This window comes from Bubalus kerabau, chromosome X (genome assembly GCF_029407905.1).
Source record: "Bubalus kerabau isolate K-KA32 ecotype Philippines breed swamp buffalo chromosome X, PCC_UOA_SB_1v2, whole genome shotgun sequence".
NCBI lineage: Eukaryota > Metazoa > Chordata > Mammalia > Artiodactyla > Bovidae > Bubalus > Bubalus kerabau.
The window spans coordinates 96,605,992-96,619,078 of record NC_073647.1 but is presented as its reverse complement, the minus strand read 5'-3'; positions in this window follow the sequence as shown (position 1 = coordinate 96,619,078).

Genomic DNA, 13,087 nt, shown 5'->3' with positions numbered 1-13,087 from the left:
TTGTTATATTGACACTTCTGGTCTTTGATTTTTAACCATATACATGTGTAATATTTTGATTTCAAAAGTACTTTTTAAACTCTGCAATTCTAATCCTGTCCACTCCTGGCCTCAGATCCCCCTAGTGATACATGTTAAATTATAAATTCTTTACATATCATTCAAAACCCTTTAAGATCTGGCCCCAACCTACATTACCAGCATCATTACTGCTCTTTTCCTTAAAGTACTTGAGACTCTAGTCATAGCAATCTTTTTGCAGCATCTTGGGTGCCATATTCTTTCATGCTTCCATGATTTTGCATACTTTGTTGCTTCTGCTTAACTTTCCCCTCCTTCTTCTCTTCCCTCTCTACCTTCCCCTCATCTCCCTGATGAACCCACACTCATCTTCCCAGAGTCTGAAAATGTCATATGTCCTAGTAGGCCTTCCCTACCACTCCACAGTAAGAGTTTTGTCCTCTTTCCCCTGTGCTGTTTCAACATTTAGTACATTGCCCCACTATAGCACAGATCACATAGGATTTAACTTGATGAGTCTGCTTCTCCCACTGGATTGTGGGATGCCTGATTTCAGTGACCAGCTTTGCTTCATGTTTATAGTCCCAGGGCTTATTCCATGCTTTATTGAATTGAATGTATTTTAAAAGGGCATTTGAAAAAAATACTTCACCAAGAAACTAGGGAAAATCAAAATAAGTCTCAGAAAGCTAGTACAGGTGATTGTGTTACAGCATCACCATAACTATGAAGAAAGAAACGTTGATGGTATGGTAGTTCTTCAAAATGTTAGAGTTACCATATGACCTAGCAGATCCACTCCTAGGTATATAACAAGAGGAATGAAAATATATATTCACACAAAAACTGGTTTATGAATGTTCATAGCAACATTATTCATAATAGCCAAAAATGAAAATAACATAAGCACTTACCGACTGAAGATTGGATAAACAAAATGTAGCATATCCATATAAAGAATATTATCTGGCTATAAAAAAGAATGAAGTACTGATACATACTACAACTTGAATGAACACTGAAATCATGCTAAGTGAAGCCAGACACAAAAGGTCACAAATTGTATGACTTCATTTTTATGAAATGCTCAGAGTAGGCAAATCTATAGAGACAAAAAGTATATTAATGGCTACTTGGGCCTGGAGGTGAGTTGGAGGTACAAAGTTTCTTTTTGGGTGATTAAATGTTCTAAAATTAGATAGTGATGATCACACAACTTTGGGAACTATGCTAAAAAACATTATATTGTGAACTTTAAAAGGGTGAACTTTATGGTTTAAATGATATCTCAAAAGAGTTGTTTTTAAAAAGAAGAAATCTAGAAAAGATCCTGGAAAGAAATACACCAAAAAGTCAACAAGCTGTTAACTTTGAGTTGTGGGGTTTTGTGAAGGTGATTGTTATTATTTTTCTTTTGTTCTACTTTACATTGTTTTCCATACATTCTACAATGAACATGTAATTAAGATCGGACACTTCATGCTTTAAAACATCAAGGAAGAAGAGAATTAACATGTTCTGAGCACATGATATGTACTAGGTAGGGTAACCCCCACAGTATTTCTGTCAGGTTGCTATTTCTTTTTTCAACTTCACCAGGGTGAACGGGGGGGAAATGAGACTTAAGGAGTCACGGTCTTTCCTCATTCTCTCCCCCTTTCTAAAAAACTTCTTGGGTTTTCTGGCTTCATTTGGGGCCTTTGGTTTGTTGAACTGGTAGTAATGACTAAAGAAAAATTGAAAGAGACTTTGAAAGTTAGGACTGATTTATAGTAGAGTAGAGAGTGACCAGAGAAAGCAAAGAAGACTCTGGGGAAAGATCAGAGGAGAACAGAGAAAGAGAAGATGTGTCAAGGGCTGAACGTAGAGGGAATTACCATGTGTAGAAGGATGGACTAGATTCTGGATGCCTGGATTTTTTAATCATTCTGATCTCAGCTCAGACATGGCCTCCTCAAAAGCCCCATGAGGTTGTGATGCCCACTTCTGAAGGAGCCGCTCTCACCTCTATCTCCACCTTGTTCCATCCCATTACCCTGTGTTATCTTTTCCATAGTATTGACTACTATCTGAACATGTCCTGTCTTCTTCCACTGATGTGAGCACTGTTCCAGAAGCAGAACCTCCTCTGGCTTGTTCAGTGATCTGTTGCTGGAGTGGGAACCAGGTCTGGTAATGTGTGGTGCTCAGAATGTGAGAACTGTACTTTCTGTTATCATTCATTGACTCCTCTCTCCTCACTTTTCTCCACTTTTTCTAATGTTCATCCTTCAAAGCCCCAGTCAAAACCCAGCAACTACTGAAACTCGTATCTCTTGGCTAGAAGTGAGCCCTTGACCTTGACACATGAGCCCTCAACTACTCCCATACTGGTTTCATAAGCTCTTTGATGTCAGGGTTCATTTCTTATACATCACAGCAACACATTTTACTGAGCTTATTTGTGTGTGCATGCCATAAAATTAACACATGAGAAAAATAGTCATTTTAGACTGATAACTTATGAAGAAAATTTAAAAAGGTAAGATGATGACAAGGTAAGATGACAAAAAGGGTTGGGGGAATGGCACTAATTTCATCTGAATGGTTGGAGAAATTTCTCTGAGGAAGTGACAATTGAGCTGAGATTTGACTTGAATCTTTCTGTATCTCCCACAATGCCCTATATATTGCCTTTGCTGACTGACAGACCATGGAGTGTCAGGAGTGGAAGTTTCCTAAAGGTTCTCTAGTCCAGGTCCAATCTTACATAGGTTTCATCTCCTGATAGTAAGCTGCTGATCCCAGGTAGGGCAATCTGCCTCAAGGTCCCCAGTTTCCCATTTCAGTTGGTTCTTCAGACACCCTTATGAATAGCTACAGAACCAACATTTTCTAGGCACCTTTTGTGTGCCAGATACTTCCATGCTCAGTATCTTACTTACCTCTTACCTAGTAGTACTACTATTCTTATTCCTATTTGAAAGATGAAGCAAACTCAGAGAGTTTATGTAACTTGCCCAAGGTCACACTGCCAGCAAGTGTGTAGTGAATATGCCTAATGTCAAGACTGGTGCACCTTGCTATTATCTCTTGCTCTCCCATTATTCTGAAGTTTAAACTATCTTGTTCAGGCTTTGAGATTCCTAACTTTGGGACTGGCCTGATTTCATTGGAGCTGTCTCACTAGAGATATCAAGTTAACCTTTTCCATCAGCTGACCCTTTAGAGACACCAAGGTTTACTGTCTTTACTTTTTGTAGTCATTACATGAAGACTGAGATCATGTCTGACCCCAAATGTTCCTGGCTGGACAGTCTCATGCCTCACTCAGGCTCCTTTCTCTAAGTCTGGGACTCCCTCATAACCCGTGTGTGTGTGTGTGTGTGTGTGTGTGTGTGTGAGAGAGAGAGAGAGAGAGAGAGAGAGGCAGAGACAGAGAGACAGAGAGTAACAGACTGATGCTCTTTACTTGCCTGGTGCCCAGGCTAAGAGGTCATTCTGATCCCTGTATTGTGACTTCTTCTACCCACCAACCCAATCCTCAATCTGCTGAGTCTGTTCTATTTCCCCTTTTACTTTCTTCAGGGGGTCAACACCAGTATCTGCTCTTTTGTGCCTCAGAGAGTTACCTGTTAATCTCCTATATCTCCTCCCTCCCTCAACCTCCTTTTCAGTCTCAGCTAGGACCTAGAGGTGAAAACAGGGAGCAGGAGCCCAGGATTTGGGAATCTCTGAACCACCCCATTATGAGGGGTGCACGCCCTCATGTGTTCACCTTACATAAATTCAGCCTGAGATTACAACTTAAGGCCCTGCTGGCAGAGCCTTCTTTCGCTGACCTGGCCAAGGATCTTAGCCTTTCTCTGGCCTGTCTATGCCAATGCCTCCCTGGCATTTGAATCAGTCTAAGTCTTGGGGACTCCATCTGGTCTCACTCCAAATGGAACACCTTCTGGTTGTTTTCCCCTTTCGCTCTAACAACTGTAACTGTGCTGTGCTTAGTCGCTCAGTTGTGTCCGACTCTTTGCCACCCCAGGCTCCTCTGTCCCTGGGGATTCTCCAGGCAAGAATATTGGAGTGGGTTGCCATGCCCTCCTCCGGGGGTCTTCCAAACCCAGAGATACAACCCAGGTCTCCTCCAGGGGCTCTTCCCAACCCAGAGATCCAATCCAGGTCTCCCACATTGCAGGTGGATTATTTACCATCTGAGCCACCAGGGAAGCCCAAGAATACTGGAGTGGGTAGCCCATCCCTTCTCCAGGGGATCTTCCCGACCCAGGAATCAAACCAGGGTCTCCTGCATTGCAGGCAGATTCTTTACCAGCTGAGCTACCCAGGAAGCCCAACAACTGCAACTACACAATAATAATAGCCACTTTCTGGCAAGCATGTAATATGGACCAGGGGTTTATATTCATCAGCTAGTTCAAGCTGCACAGCACCCTGATAGGTAAGTGATATTTTCTTGGTACATGATAGGCACTTGTGAACGAATTAATGGTTTCTCCCCAGTTCATCATAGGGCCAACAGAAGCTTAGGGAAGTCACAGAAGTAATGGGTCAGAAACAGAATTGAAACCCAAGCCTAACTGATCTCAAAGCCTGGCTCCCAGCAGTCATATCAGGATGCTTCTCAAACAACTGCAACACCATGAATTCCAGTTCACAAGCCTGTTTGAGGGAGAAGCTGATGGATGTGGTTAGGGATACTGTATTCAAAGTCACACAGCTAGTAAGCAGGCACCACCACTTCCTTGTTCTGTGAGTGTGGGCAAGTTGCTTGACTTCTCTGTACCACAGCTTCCTTATTGGCAAATGGGGATAACAATAGTAACAACCAGAGGGTTGGGCCACTTTAATGAGATAATATACATAAAGGGCCTAGCATGGAGCTTGGTATACGGTAATTACTCAAAAAATGTTTATGATGGTGCCTGAGACAAACACAACATGACAGCCCCTTCTAGCACCTTCTCTCTGTCTTGTACCTTACTGCATGCCTTCCATCCCTTTATTCACCATACTGGGCTGAATGTGGCCACCACCATGTCCATGCCCTAATAGTTAGAACCTATGAATATTGTCTTATTTGGAAAGAAGATCTATCTTTGTAGATGTGATTAAGTTTAATGATCCTGAGATGAGGAGATTGTCCTGGATTATCTGGGTACATTCTAAATTCAATGACAAGTATTCTTATAAGAGAGGCAAAGGGAAATATGGGTATCAGTATTTAAGTATTGTTAACTTCCTATCATAATATTTAATTCATAGGATATCAAGGAAAAGAGTAAATAGCTTTCAAGAACTTTATTTCCTCCTCTGCAGAAGGGGTCAGTGTGCTTTGGGTGGTAGGCAGGATAGTTGTACTATGTTGGCAGAAATATGACCTTGTTATTATCTTTATCTGGAGATTAAGTATGGTTTAGAGATAAATATGGGTGCCAAGTAGACAAGGGGTGGGTGGGTTGCCTTGCGAAGGCATGTCTGCTTCCAGAGGAAGACCACTGTGCTTCTGCCCAGAAGTGGGCCCTGGGAGGCTCTTCTGGTAGGGCTGAGATTTCCTGCAGGAAGCAGTTCCATTCTGCTCTCATGTGAGGAAAACGGGTAATCAGAGTCATAGAAGCCTGTACCTTATTGCCTGGCTCTAGTCATTTCAGTCTGGACCATTTTAAAAGCAGGTGGTGCCAATCCACTTTAGTCATAATCCCTTCATGAAGTGCCCTTGGAAGACACCTGCAAGCTCTGCACCTTGGAGAATGTGCCTGGGAAATGGAATAGGCTGTCTGCTTTCCAGAGTTGTCAACTCCAAGCCAGGGCCTTGGGAGAACCCTAGTAGTGGATGCAGGTAAGGGAGGGGGGTTGAATCACCTCAGACTTCCACAATAGGTTCTTTTCCTTTTCAGTCTGGGCAGGTATTCTTCACACCAAGGACTGCTGCTGCTAAGTCACTTCAGTCGTGTCCGACTCTGTGCGACCCCATAGACAGCAGCCCACCAGGCTCCCCCGTCCCTGGGATTCTCCAACCAAGAACACTGGAGTGGGTTGCCATTTCCTTCTCCAATGCATGAAAGTGAAAAGTGAAACTGAAGTCGCTCAGTCGTGTCCGACTCTTAGCGACCCCATGGACTGCAGCCTACTAGGTTCTTCCATCCATAGGATTTTCCAGGCAAGAGTACTGGAGTGGGGTGCCATTGCCTTCTCCACACCAAGGACTACTAAGACCTAAGTGACTGAAAGAGTCTCAGGTGAGTGGCTTACGTGGGGAAGGGAAGAGGATAGAGTGCCTTGATTTCCAACATCACCAGGCTGGAGAAAGGCAAAATGGCTCAGGGAGGCCACAGACAAGAGTAAGGTTCAGGTTGATGGGCCCTCTACTCAATGGTGCATGTTGACCTGGGATGGTTTGCTATCAGAGTCTAGCACCTTGTAGGCTCCCGGGGGAGGCCTAGCAGTGTTTGTGAACTGACTGACCCATGTTTGTTCCTGAGAAGGTCTATTTTACAGATAGCAATCTCTGATGGACCCTCCTTCTGCAGGCCTGGATTCTTAAATTTTTGGGTTGTCCATCGTCTATAGGACTCTCCTAGTTGGCTCTAGCCTCCTTAGGTGACAGTAGCTGAGAGACTGCCCATCTTGGCTGAGCTGTCTGTCCTTCTGCCAAATGAGCAAACTGGAGAAGTGCCCCAAGACAAGAGAGAGAACAAGGAGGATAGATGCAAAGCCAGTTTCTCCATGCTGCACGGAGTTACAATCTTTGCTCTGCCCACACCATGTCATGTTGTCAGGGACTGCATCATAGTCATCCCTGTGTCCCTTACAGGAGTAAAGGCAGTGTCTAGTATGTAGGAGATGGAGGCAGAGATGGAGCCAGAGAGATCTGCACCAAACTTCAGGGCCTGTCAAATACTAGACATAAGATGCTATTTGGGTCACTTAACTTCTGAGAATGCCAGTTTTATCATTGGAATATAAAATGACTTTGAGTGAGAGAATAGATACAAAGTACCTGGAATGTAGTAGGTGCTCAGTAGATGGTGCCTGTCACCACCATCCCCACCATCATCATCACCAACACCATTAGCATTTATTGTGCACCCACTGTATGCCAGTCCTGATGCTTGGCTTTGATGCTTGGCAGAAGATAAAGGAAAAGCAGTCAGTGATTTCTGCCCCAGGTTAGAATATAGTGGGAGAGCTCAGGTACACAGTAATATTGGAAATCCAAGTGCTGATCAGAGGCACACAATCAGGAAATGGAGATCAAAGGAGAGAACAGATCTGCGGGCTTGGGGCTTCTAGGAAGGCTGCTCAGAGGAGGCGAGTGCTATGGTAGGCCTGGATAGATTGAATCTCTAGTACTTAGAGGAGGAGGGGGAAGAGAATAAAGGGATTCCCGGCTTAGCTCAGCCTGGGCCAGCACCTGAAGCTGGCAGTATCGTCTATCTTCCTTCAGGCTGTTGGGGGCCAGGCCCAGTACTGCAAATACTGGGCTGGCCACTGGGGGTCGACAGAGATTGAGGAATAGGGAGGCTACTAGGGAGAGATTTCCTTAGAGACTACCTCTGTGATTGAACAACCTGCCTAAGGTCTCATTTCCCCTCTGAAATTCCCTCCTCCTTCCTCCGCTGTCTATAGAGCCCTAATCCCCCCGAGACACTCTTGGTTCAGAAGCCCCAGAGCTTCCTGACTTCCCCACCCCTGCCCAGAACACCAACCCAAGGAGGAAAATTCCCTCTCTCTCCACATCCCCACCCCCATCTCCAGTTCTGGCTAAAGCCTGGGGCTGCCATAGTCTCTGCTTTGTGTCCAGGAGAGCAGCTGTGAAAGAAAAACAAGCCAGGCCAGGGAGATTTATCTTCCTCTGAGGAGGGGGTGGCTTCATTGTGAGGAAGATTCTGGGTGGTTTGTCAACTGAGGCCTCACCCAGCCCCAACTTGGTCAGCACTTGGAAGGTGGAGGTATGGCAGGGGTGGGGGTGAGGGAGGTTGGTTGGGAGACTAAAGGCTTAGAAGGAAATTGGACCTTCCCTGGGAGGTACATTGAGCCTGGGCACTGGGGTCTTGATGATTAAAGATGAGAAGGAAGGTCTCGAAACCAAGCTGGACTAAGTAGAGAATGGGGAGCGGAGGTTTCAATGTCAGAGATCCTGGCTTGGTTGGCTCAGGGGCAGCTGGAGGGTGGTGGGCCTGGGTCCCATATATTTGCCTTTGGTTATCTGGCCAGTTGTGTCCAGTCCCTTATCTCGCCTCAGGATGGCCCATGGGCTCATGACCTTTCTACCAGTAGGCTTGAGCTTATCAGTTGAGAAAGCCCAGACCTGACCCTTTAACCATTTTTTTTTTTACTTCACTGAAAAACTATGATTACATATTGCTGACCCTTTAACCCTTATGGTAGGTTGGGAGATAGGAAGTTAGCTCATAGACTAGTGAGGGGTAAGAACTAGGAGGGCTGGAGAGAGGAGGAAGCACTGCCTCTTCCCTTGGTTCCTCAGGTTGTTCAAATATTTGCTCTGCTTTGGGTGTTCCTCCAAGGGAATTTTATTCCCTGTGTTTATGGGGCTTGACAAGTCCAGTGTGTTCTTTAAGGAGCCAGGAGCAGGATTGGGCAAAGATGCCATTTCTGCAGCCAGCATTGTCCTCCTCGGGGCTTACTAGTTCTCTGAGATGGGAAGCTAAGCTGGGGTTAGTGACAGATGGGGACAATGGCTGATCCCCACCTTGAATTCCTGAGCCCCTGACAGTGATGAATGGCCCAGCCCCTCTTTGCACATTCCCCAGGTAACTGGAGTGAGAGAGTGACAGGTGGGCCAGACTGGAGTGCTGCAGAGTTTCCCCCACAGCTGCCCTCCCTGGAGCCAGAAAGCAAGGACAGGAGGGACTATTAGAGTAAGCTGAACCCAGATCAGTGACACACAGGGGCTCAGGGATATCCAAAGATGAGGCCTTCAAGGAGCCAAGGGTTCCAGCTGCAGTCCAGAGCCTGTGCTACCTGCCGTGCCACCGGTAGCCATGCGCTGGCCTTCAAATCCCCTGTTCTAGGCTCTTTTCAGGCACAAGGGAAGGTCATTTGCCTGTGTGGGCCCAAGGGCTTTGGACAGATTTCTAGGAGTTCAAGGTAGGGTAATGAGGTGCAAGGAGGGGATAAAGAGAGAGGGAGGGAGAGGGCAGGCCCATCTCAGGAAGAGAAGGTCTCTTATCTCTGGTGTCATCCTGCCAACAGCATGATCTGGAGCCAGGCTGACACCGGAAGATCAAGGTAATCTCAGTGCACACACCCATAAACCAGGCTTGAAGCTGGGGCAGGGACCAGGGATTGAACGTCTGGTTGAACTCTTGGTTTTTGGGACAACCCTCTCTTTCCCCAGCCACTGGGAATTGCCATGGCTACAGTGAAACTAGACTAGCAGGGCTTACCTACCTGGGGCTTGGTCTGGGGTGTGGTGCAGCCAGGAGAGGGATGGGAGGAAGAGTAGGAAGGCTCCCACCCTGGGCTTGCCCTGAGCCTGACCCAGAGATAGAGTGATTTGGGAAAAGCAAGATGTTCACTGGGGAGGGAGGACAGCCTGAGCTCAACACAGACCCCAGGTGGTCTCTGCTAGCGGGCAGTGAAGGCAGAGGAAGACCAGGAGAGAAGCGGCTAGTGGGATAAAGAAGTTGGCTGGGTAAGAGAGGGCTCTGCAGGCTGAGGGTGGTAGGGGCAGGGGATGCAGCCTGATTGAGCCTGGAGCCTCAGTTTTCTCTTCTCTAAAATAGGCCTATCAGTATCAATCTCACGGATGTTGTGAGAATTAAACAAAGATTGCATAGCATCAAGGGTGAGAGTGCCCAGCTACAGTGCCTGGCATACACATGGGGTTCAAGAAACACAACTCTCCTTCTCCCTGTAGGGATCAGTTGTGTACATCTGTGAAGAGGATGCAGGCAGAGGCTGTGGGTCTTCAAGAGGACGACAGGAGGATTAGGGTAGGCCAGAGATGACTGTAGACAGGAGAGAGGGCTGCTAGCCTCATGGAGTAGTCCCAGCTGGCATCACCCCAGGCCTCAGGGCAGGCTTCCTGTCCTCTGACCCTTCACTGTACAAGGTCCACACTTTGACACATATTTCTTTCCAGGGCCCTGGAGTATCCGAGTAGAGTCATGTGTCTAAGCTCAAGTTACGCAGCTCTATGGCCCAGGTTTGAATCCTGACTCTTCTTCTCCCTGGCTGTGTGGCTTCAGGTGAGGAAGTTCACTTCTCTTGTCTCAGAGTACAAAGAAGACAAGGAAAGGTCAAGGACAAGGGCCACGGTAGTAAGAGAGGGAGTGTGAGTGTTCATGCACATGGACAGGACAGTCCCATGAGAAAATGTGGAGGCTAGACTCTATGTCCCATAGGGTTAGGAACCAGGCCTGATAGCTGGTGCTGTGCGAATCAATAGGCAAGGAAGACAGTAAGTTCATATATGAATATGTACATGTGTGAGAATATGAGAAGAGCTAAAAAAATGTGCATGTGGCACATAAAGCATGTGTGAACGGGTGAAAACATGTGTGACTGGGAATGAGGGTGTCTGTGGGAGGCTCTGTGGAGGAGTAATAGTTTCCATTTAGTAAGCACCATGGTGGGCTGGCTGTGATGTTGAGACCTTTCTGTGCATTATCTCATTCCCCGCTCAGCACAGTTCCATGAAGGAGAGATGATCTCCAGGTTACAGAAGAGTTAACTGAAGCACACAGGGGAAGCGACTTGACCAAGGAGATACAACTGATAAGCAGTGAACTCTATGGCTCTGAAGTCCATAACTCCATGCCTCCCGAGGATGTGGGAAGCTGAGTTATGTAGCTCTCTGGGGGGCTGTTATGATACCTGAGGCCTCCTGCAGCTGCCAGTTGTTTTTTGGCACCCCTGGGTTCAGAAGGCCCCTACATACAGATTTCCATCTGCTTGGAGATTCTTGAAGGCAGGGCTTGGTGGGATTCCTCTTTGGATCTCAGCTCAGAGGCAATCACAGGATCAGTGCTCAGGAAACCCTGGTGGACTTTAACCCTGAGGGGTGTGTGTGTTCAGTGACACTGATCTGGGAGGCTTGGGAAGGTGTGTAACTGCCACTAGGATAGTGAGCTTGGATAAGAGAGGGTCCACACCCCCCACAGATCCTGACTTCCTTTTCAGCTTCCCTGGGGAGTAATTTTCCTTACCTTAGGGGGCATGAATCACTACCTAAGAGGCCCTGCTAGGGTGGGGCAGGAGGTGGGATCCTGGAGTCATTGGCCCTGGCTACAGCATGGAATAGGCCCAGCCCTGCTACAGAGGCTCCAGTAGGCAGGTTCAGGCAGAAAGGCTGCACCATGACCAGCGGTGACCAGTGTGTGGAGCAGGCCTAGACACAGAGTCCTCTCTTCTTTCCTCTGTGCCCTCCCCACCCAGGATGAGGTGTTGGCACACACAGGAGCTGCTGCTGTCTTCCCAGGCTTCCCAAGTCTGGCAGCATAGCTTCATCTGCCACATCCCCCACCTGATCAGCCCCCCACCTAGGCTCACCTCCTGAAGGGCACTCGGCATGTTAGCAGTGGAATCTGAGGCTGGTTCTGGAATTGATGGTGGTTGACTTTAGCTGGGAACTTGGGGATATGGCTAGGGACATAGATGAACTTCCCCAGGCCTAGAAACCCCTCAGAGGACTGTGAGTGAAGAGTGGAGTCCTGGCCATTCTGAAGGTTGCTGCTTTCCAGGCATGAACCAGCTTTTAACCAGGAATGAAGTAAGTAAGCAAGTAAGCAAGAAGAGGGGCTGGAAATGTGGTGACTCAGTATGGTATAGGAAACTGGGCACAGGCTTAGGAGACAGAGAAGTCTGGGGCCACATTCTGCTTCTACCATCAATCAGCTCCATGACCTCAAATGAGTCACTTCCCCTTGAGCCTTAGTTTTCCCTCTTACGTAAAATAGGGATCATGGAACTCATCTCAAAGGGTTGTGAAGGGAAATGCCTCTACCATGGTTCCTGGAACATAGTAGGCACTCAGTAAGTGGCAGGTTGTTTTCCATCCTCACAATTTGCTGTCCTTCTATGCCCTTTGGACAATCCTAGTCTCCAACTTTGTCTATTGGTGTGTCTCTGCACCTTGTTCTTATCTTTCCTTGCTCACACCCTAATAAGGAATCCAGCTGGGAGGTGAGAGACCCTAAACAGCTCCTCCTCTTCTATTTCTACCCATATCCTCCTCATCCTCTAGGCCCTGTTCCTGAAAGTGAGAGTAACCCACTTCCTCTCCTGGAAGTGAGAATAACCCACTTCCCTCTCTGTTTCCCCCAAATATAGGTCCACTTTATGAATCAAAGAGGTCATCAGAGGATCCAATGAGAAAGTCAGTAACTCAGCCTCCTCTTTAAGTGAGAGAAGGACAGGAAACTGTGTAAATGGCAGAGCACTTCGGAAATGTCTCTAATTATCTCCATAAAGCAGCAGCAAAGAGACTTTAAGTCCTCGGCAATCCCTGAGCCAACTCCAAACTCAGATCTTCCTCTAGTGCTCTGTCTTCCTCCCCATAGGGGACCGCGGTTCTAGCCAAGGCCACTACCCCTGTCCTGGGTCTTGTGCTCGAGCGCATGTGCCAGGCTCGTGTGTGCCACGCTCCTGTTGGAGTGGGTACTCTCAGTCGGTCCCAGGAGCCGGTAGTGTTATAAAAGTCCAGTAGAGGGAGACATTAGCATGTGGGTACATCTGTTGAGGTCCGACAGGGAGAGTGGGTCGGACCTGGAGGGTCTGAGCTATGGGATTGAGCCAAAGTTATAAGCAAAGAGGCGAGGAGGGGCGGGGAGAACAGGCCAGGGCTGGGAGACAAAGACCCAGATGGCGAGGCCGGGAGGCGCTGGAGTCTGGTGTGCTAGGGCCAGGGCATCTGCTTTTGCATTTTTTAAAGGTGCTTCTGCCCTATAACCTTTCCTCTTTGCGTCATTCTTTATCGAGGTGCCCTCTCATTCCCTCTGGCCTATCTCAGGGCCTTGCCCATACCTTCAGACAGGACAAGACTCGAAATCTGGGCCCCTGGTGTCCCACAAGGCTCTTCTGCAAAGTTGAGATTTCCAAGGCCTAGTCC